Consider the following 7,500-nt stretch of genomic DNA (forward strand, 5'->3'; position numbering starts at 1 on the left):
AATATGATTTAACCTCATGTAAAAATATTCTGATGTCCCATGACAAAAAACCCCCATGATGGAGACGTTAAGGAACAGCACCTGGGATATGCAGGCCGGGCAGAACCAGTCTCCGTCAGGGATGGTGGTGATCCTGGGTTTATGGCAGTACGTGTGGCAGCCTCGATCACATCCATCACACAGCAGCAGCAGCTCCTCGTTATCTCCCTTACAGCACATCTGACAGTACTGAGACACAAACACATCCGGATGGCTTCAGATCTATAAAGCAGCACATAGATCTGGACGTTAACTAACTCAACTACTCGAATGTCCCTGCGCTCACCACTTTCATGATGGACCTCTCCCAGGCAATGGACTTGTGCAGCTGCTGCAGACACAGAGAGAGCTGACTGGAGCTGCGCACCTCTCCCAGAGCTTTACGCCACTGTCTCAGTCCTGGAGCCAGATCCTCCTCAGCCCTGCCACACACACACACACACACACACACACACACACACTTTACAGCACTGCACAATAGGGGCAAATATATAAAGGAAAATAAATAAATGATTATTATTATTATTATTATATATATATATATATATATATATATATATATATATATATATATATATATATATATATATATATATATATATATATATATATATATTTATTTTTTATTTTTTTAATTTTTTTAACTGCATTTCATTACAATTATTTACTTTGTTACTATCTTTACTATTTACTATAATTTAGTAAATTATTACTACTAATGGCACTGACAATTACAGTAAAAATAATACAATTCTGAATATATATATTTTTCCCTCCAATAATTCAATTGAATACTATTCCAATTAAAATAATGAATAACAGCATAGTAAAATAATATTTTATAATACAACTATAAATACTTGAAAATAAATATATTAAGTCTTTTTTGCTTGTTCTTTGTTCTCAGATTCTTCAAAACGTTTCAAATCAAATATAAGATTGCAATATAAGAAAAATAATTAATACAATAAAACATTTTATAATAATTATGACCAGGGTCTGACTTTTTGTCAAGTGTGAGAGGATTTGGGGGTCATAAATATTCTTGTTGCCAGAGGCCCGTTTCATAAAACACGTTTAGCCAATAAACCAGGTTTATTTCAGTTAGTCTGATTCATCACCAGTTGATTTGACTCAAAACAAATCAGACTAACTGCAAAAAACCAACTTGTTTTATGAAACAGGCCCCAGGAAACTACTTTGCATTTGCAATTATTTCGTAAACAATAAACAAAAATAAAACAACAATGAATCTATGTATTGTACATGCAATAAGGTTCTTATAAATTTGAAGGGAAAACTGTATTCTGATTTGGTGCATGTTAATTTTAGATATTCATTTATATACTAAATATATAATAATATATATATATCTTTACTATTTCAATAAGAAACATGAAATAATCAATAACCCACATTCATGCTGATAATAACCACAGTGCAGACAGTGATCAGATTCAATGACTTTTGCCACGTTCCTCAAAAAAGGGTACAACATTACTTTTATAATAGTATTAGGAGGCACTTTTTTTTTTTTTTTTTTTTTTTTACAAAAATAAGTTGGTCTATAAACCTTTCTATTTATTATAATTTACATAATTCACACAATGGACCCTTTCCACAAGACCGTGATGACGTGTTTGATGATCAACAGCTTTATAAATCCTCAAAAGTTTGTCATATGTTTTTTTTTTTTTTTTTTTTTTTATGTACATTTATAACATTCTTTGTATCATATTACCTTTACAACAACTTTACACTAATGCTAATGCTTTTCTAACGCAGCGTCTCCTCTGCCTGCCGTTATCAGTTTCTCTCTATTTTTTTTTTTCTTTTATTGAAAGTCATAAAAGCACTATCATAGAGTTCCAGCGGAGAAACCGGAAACGTAAAAAGGTCCCTATTATTATATTATATTATTTCTATATGTTATGGGAAGCATAATTTAATCAGCAGCTACCAACCAACATTTGGTCACAAAACTTCATTTTTGGCTAAATTTGCAACATTTGTTAGTATTATTATGATGTTTATTAATGTTACTTTACACTCTGATCTCTAAAGTAATTACAAATTATAATATTTATTTTGTTCTTATGTTGAAAGTATTTATGCATGCATGCATATATATATATATATATATATATATATATATATATATATATATATATATATATATATATATATATATATATATATATATATATATGTATGTGTGTAAATATTTATTTAGCTATAATTTATATTACATATTTAATATACAAATGCATTTTTAATATACACATGAGTGTGTACTTAAATATTAATAATAAATATACTAAGTATACACAATACATTATGTAAACAAAACCTTACTTTGGATGCGATTAAACAATTAATTATTTGACAGCACTAATAAATACAGAATTATAAAGTATATTATAATTACCAACAGCATTATTAACAATATCAATAACTAACAATAGTTGATAATACAAACTAATAATACAATAACAAGTGAACAAATAATTAAATGAATTATATTTAATTGCATTCAATCACATTTTAAAAGCAGCAACAAATTATTGTAAAAACTATTTAATAATTATTCCAATTAAATTATTGTGGCAACACTACCGTTACACCTATTAGTTGCTTATTAGCATGCATATAACAAAAATATTAGCCAATCTATAAGCACATATTAATGACTTATTCCACATCCCTAATCCTACCCAATACCCAAACTTAACTATTAATTTATGAAGAATTTATTGAGGGTAAAAAAAGCGTTACCTATTCTAAAGCGTTACCATTATTCACCTTGCTGTTCGTTTGTTATTGTGATTATTTATTTAGAAGAATATCAATGCATTAGTACCCTTTTTGTGGCAGGCTCTTCAAGAAGCAGATGACGGTGTGATGAGGCAGTGGTTACTGGATGTGGACAGTGCCTCATGCTCATGCTTCGCAAGCCAAAAAAAGAGTGAAGGTTGCAGTGTGAACGGGACACAAGCACAGAGCCGAAGCGAAGCGTGAAGAGCGGCTGAGGAGCGACCTACCCGTCCCCATCAGCTCTAGCAGGTGATGGCGCAGGGGCCGGTACTGAGACCGTCCCCACGTTATCCAGCCTGATCTGAATGACGCTGCTTAAAGGACTCTTCAGGTACCTTCGCTCGATGTTCCTCTCCAGCTCGGCCAGGCGCGTCGCGGCTATATCCAGAGGGTTGTTCGCTCGCCGCACGATGCCGCCGTCGCTTTTGTCTCTGCAGCTTGGCACGAGGGGTTTGTGCTCATAATACAGCAGGTCTTCGCTCTGTGACTGCGCTGGAGGATGCATCCAGCCCTGTCAAACAAACAAACTAATGCTTTCATGCCGTTTTAAACACCGCAGTACAAAGGCAGCGCTGAAACATTAACCTGGATCTCCATCCTACTTCATCTCACTTGAGCTCCAGCAACTTTTCATGTCAATGTCTGATATTGTCCTTTTTCATTTTCAATCATGCCCTCTAGTGGCGCTATTAGGATTTGACGACGCTAAAAGGCTTTATTAATAAACTGGAAACAGCCTCCGCTCCTAACATGTTAGAGTTAAATCGAATAAAAAATAAATAAATAAAAATTTACAATGCTTGTTGATGCAGAAAAAAAAAAATTGTATTCGGCCACCCTTTTTAATGTACTTGTGTGAAATTATTTATTTTACTCCCAGCTGATTGTAATTACATGCATAGCTTCTTTCTTCTTTCTTCGTCATTATTGGTATATTTTATGTATACAAGTACTTATAACTTGTTTGTTGACACACACACACACACACACACACACACACACACACACACAGGGTAGAGTACAAAACTCAAGATAAAAATGCAAAATGACAAACATAAAAACGAATAGTAATAAAATTCAATTGAATAAAAAATATTATTATTATTAAAATATATTATTAGAAAAATATACATATGCACACGCACACACATACATGCATGCATGCATAAACACACACACACATTATTGGGTACACTTAATTTCTAGTGATTATTGTCGATTTGATTCCAGAGACCATCTCAGCATTTAATAACATATTGTTCAATCTCATCATTATCACTGTACTCTTCTGTTTTATACTGTTCAGTGCACAATCTGTATTGTTAAAAGCGCTATATGAACACAAGTGATTGACTGACCGACCATCATCCTTAATACAGATTTTAATTAAATTGTACTTTTTAAATGAAACTACGACACACAAACGCTCTCCTGATGTACAGTAATCTTCACCTTAACCTGCAGACTGGCCGAGGTGACTTTGTGCTCCAGCTCCTCCACCTGCTGCAGGACACCGATGTCCATGTCCATGGCCTGCTCTTCCACACACCAGCTCTGGACGGTGTCTTCAGAGACCTGATTCTCCTCCAGCTCAGAGACGTCGATCGCAGTCACTGGACACAGAGCGCAGACTAAGAGCGCTGCCCTCAAACGCCGTTTATAGAGACACGAGGAGCACCTACCGTCTCTGTTCCTGCTGCACACCTGCCCGATGTAATCCATGTGCTTCTGCAGCTGTTTCTGCAGCTGTTTCTCTCGCATCCCCTGAATGACACGCTCGATGCACCGTAACTCCTCAACGTCCGTCACCTTCCACCAGCCAGTCAGCATCTCTAAAAAAACACGTACAGCTCCATATTTGTCATTTTTCAATAGATTACGGAGAGGATATCAATTAGAGTAACAATCATTTCAATCAGTCACTGGAATAAAAAAAGTAGATTATTAATATAACAAATAAAGCCCAGAATAAAATCTAGCAATTTTTTATATATTTTTCACAAACATTTTGTATTTATATATACATATACTGTATATAATATAGCATATTAAGGTTTTAAAATGTTAACCTATAAATTCTGTTATTATTAATTAATTTAGAATATACTACCCTTCTAAAATTTTGAGTCAGAAATTAGAAATCAATACTTCAATTCAGCGAGGATGCATTAAATTGACAATTCACAAGACATTTATAAATATAAAGTAGTAAAAGAAATATAAATATTTTAAAAATTATATTTCAAACAAATGGTGTTATTTTGAACTTTATATTCTATTAAAAAAATTGTGAAATAAAAATATTAAGCAGCAAAAACTTTTCATAATAATCATCATAATAATTCTGAAGGATAATGTGACATTGAAGACCAGAAAATTCAGCTTTGATAAAAGGAATAAAATTACAGTTTAAATATATATTGTAACAAAAAAACTATTATTATAAATTGTAATAAAGATTTCTTTCAAAACCAAAATATTTACATTTACAATATTCACCTGCATATATATTTTCCTACTTTTAATATGAAAACACTCTAGATATTCATGAAAATTAATCCTTGAATTAGAACGCTGAACTGATTAAAAAAACAGAATGAATACAACAACGAAACGATAATAAACACCCTTACAATTCCAAAAGGGTTTCAGCATTGAATCCCTAACACAGACCGAACTCTTGGCCCTCTCAGGACGTCGTCTCAGCCTTACCCTCAGGAATAGGTTGAGGTGCTGGGTAATCCTGGTTTTTGGGCACCTCGATGGAGATGAGCTTCTGCTGGAGACTCTGGAGAATCGCTCTTACACAGGTTCAGGTGTCCGCTGCTCTCTGAGGATGAGTGAATGCCTCTGATAATCTGAGCCATGGAAACACCAGAGAAGCGGCACGCTTGGACCGGGCCAAGCACAAAAGGGCAGATCTATAATGGACACGCCGGACTTCATCTGCAAGCACAGAAGAAGAGGTTTCCCCAAACAGGACGCATTACTTGATAAAAGTCAAATTAAAATAAATAAACGTGGATGTTCGATTAAATCAAAATAAACTGAAAGTGCAATATAGCCAAGTGCAATTATCAAATGCGTACCAGGTTCACTTTATTTACCTGTTTGTATAATTTCCATAATTTTTGTGAAATTATATTTAATAATAATATTATTTAATTATACGTAACTTGCATGTTACACAGTATCAATGTTAGCGATTATCATATTTTAGATTATATATTAATTATAAATGATCAGATATTAATATTTTACAGAAAAAGTTCAATTCACAACAGTAACATTTATATAATTCATTACATAATGTATATTTTAATAAGAGCTAAAACGATAAATATCCCATTATAGTGCAAGAATTATAATTAATTATATATATATATATCATATATATATCATATATCATATATATATATATATATATATATATATATATATCATATATATATATATATATATATATATATATATATATATATATACATATATATATATATATATATATATATATATATATATATATATATATATATATATATATATATATATATATATATATATATATATATATACACACATATATATATATATCATATATATATATATATATACATCATATATATATCATATATATATATATCATATATATATCATATATATATATATATATATATATATATATATATATATATATATATATATATATATATATATATATATATATATATATATATATATATATATATATATATATATATATATATATATCTATATATCTATATATATATATATATATATATATATATATATATATATATATATATATATATATATATATATATATATATATATATATATATATATATAGTGCTGTCAAACAATTAATAGTGATTAATTAAAAGTTTTAGTTTACATAATGTGTGTACTGTGAACATTGTTTATATACACACACACTGTATTTATATATATTTTGATACAATATAATTATATATCTTTAATAGTTAAAAAATATTAATTCTAGTAATAATAAAGCTGTATATAGGTTTACCCATATATTTAATGAAATATAAATATTGTTTTAAAGTAACACCACTTAAACACCACAAAAAAAAAAAAAAAAAAAAAACACTATGATTTTATTAATTTACTTGCATGTCATGTGACCAATAATCAACATCAGAGAACCACGGAAGTTATGGAATATAAACCAAAAGTCTCAGGGGACACAAATAGACATTTTATGTTTTAAGGGCTGTCTGACAAAAATAAATGATTGTCTACACGATCATACCTGCAGTGCTGCTAATGGAAAGTTATTGATCCGCGCAGCGCCGTAGGGGCCGGCAGAGACCGCTGTGGTTTGTGGTGAGGAAGATGATGCTGAATGAGGACCTTCAGTCAGAGATGAGACGTCACACGGAGAGCGAGGCAGCAGACTGAACCAGTGAGCGCTTCTCTCGGTCAGGACCTTATAAAGCTGGTCGTTACGGACCTGCTGCTGGGCGTTAGCGAGGTAGGTGTTGTTGAGGAGGCAAGAATCGTTGAGATCAGGTTTAACATCACGCTTGGGGGTTCTGGGTAATGTAGTCTGCCGCTTTGGACTGCTGTACTGGTGACACGAGACCTCTGAAGACATCTTGGCCA

At 31.7% G+C, this 7,500-nt stretch overlaps 1 pseudogene; it reads right to left on the minus strand.

Moving 5' to 3' along the window:
• Positions 1 to 7,500, minus strand: part of LOC122333095 — an 18,538-nt pseudogene that overhangs the window by 4,027 nt on the left and 7,011 nt on the right.

Source organism: Puntigrus tetrazona, unplaced genomic scaffold (assembly GCF_018831695.1).
Source record: "Puntigrus tetrazona isolate hp1 unplaced genomic scaffold, ASM1883169v1 S000000176, whole genome shotgun sequence".
Taxonomy (NCBI): domain Eukaryota; kingdom Metazoa; phylum Chordata; class Actinopteri; order Cypriniformes; family Cyprinidae; genus Puntigrus; species Puntigrus tetrazona.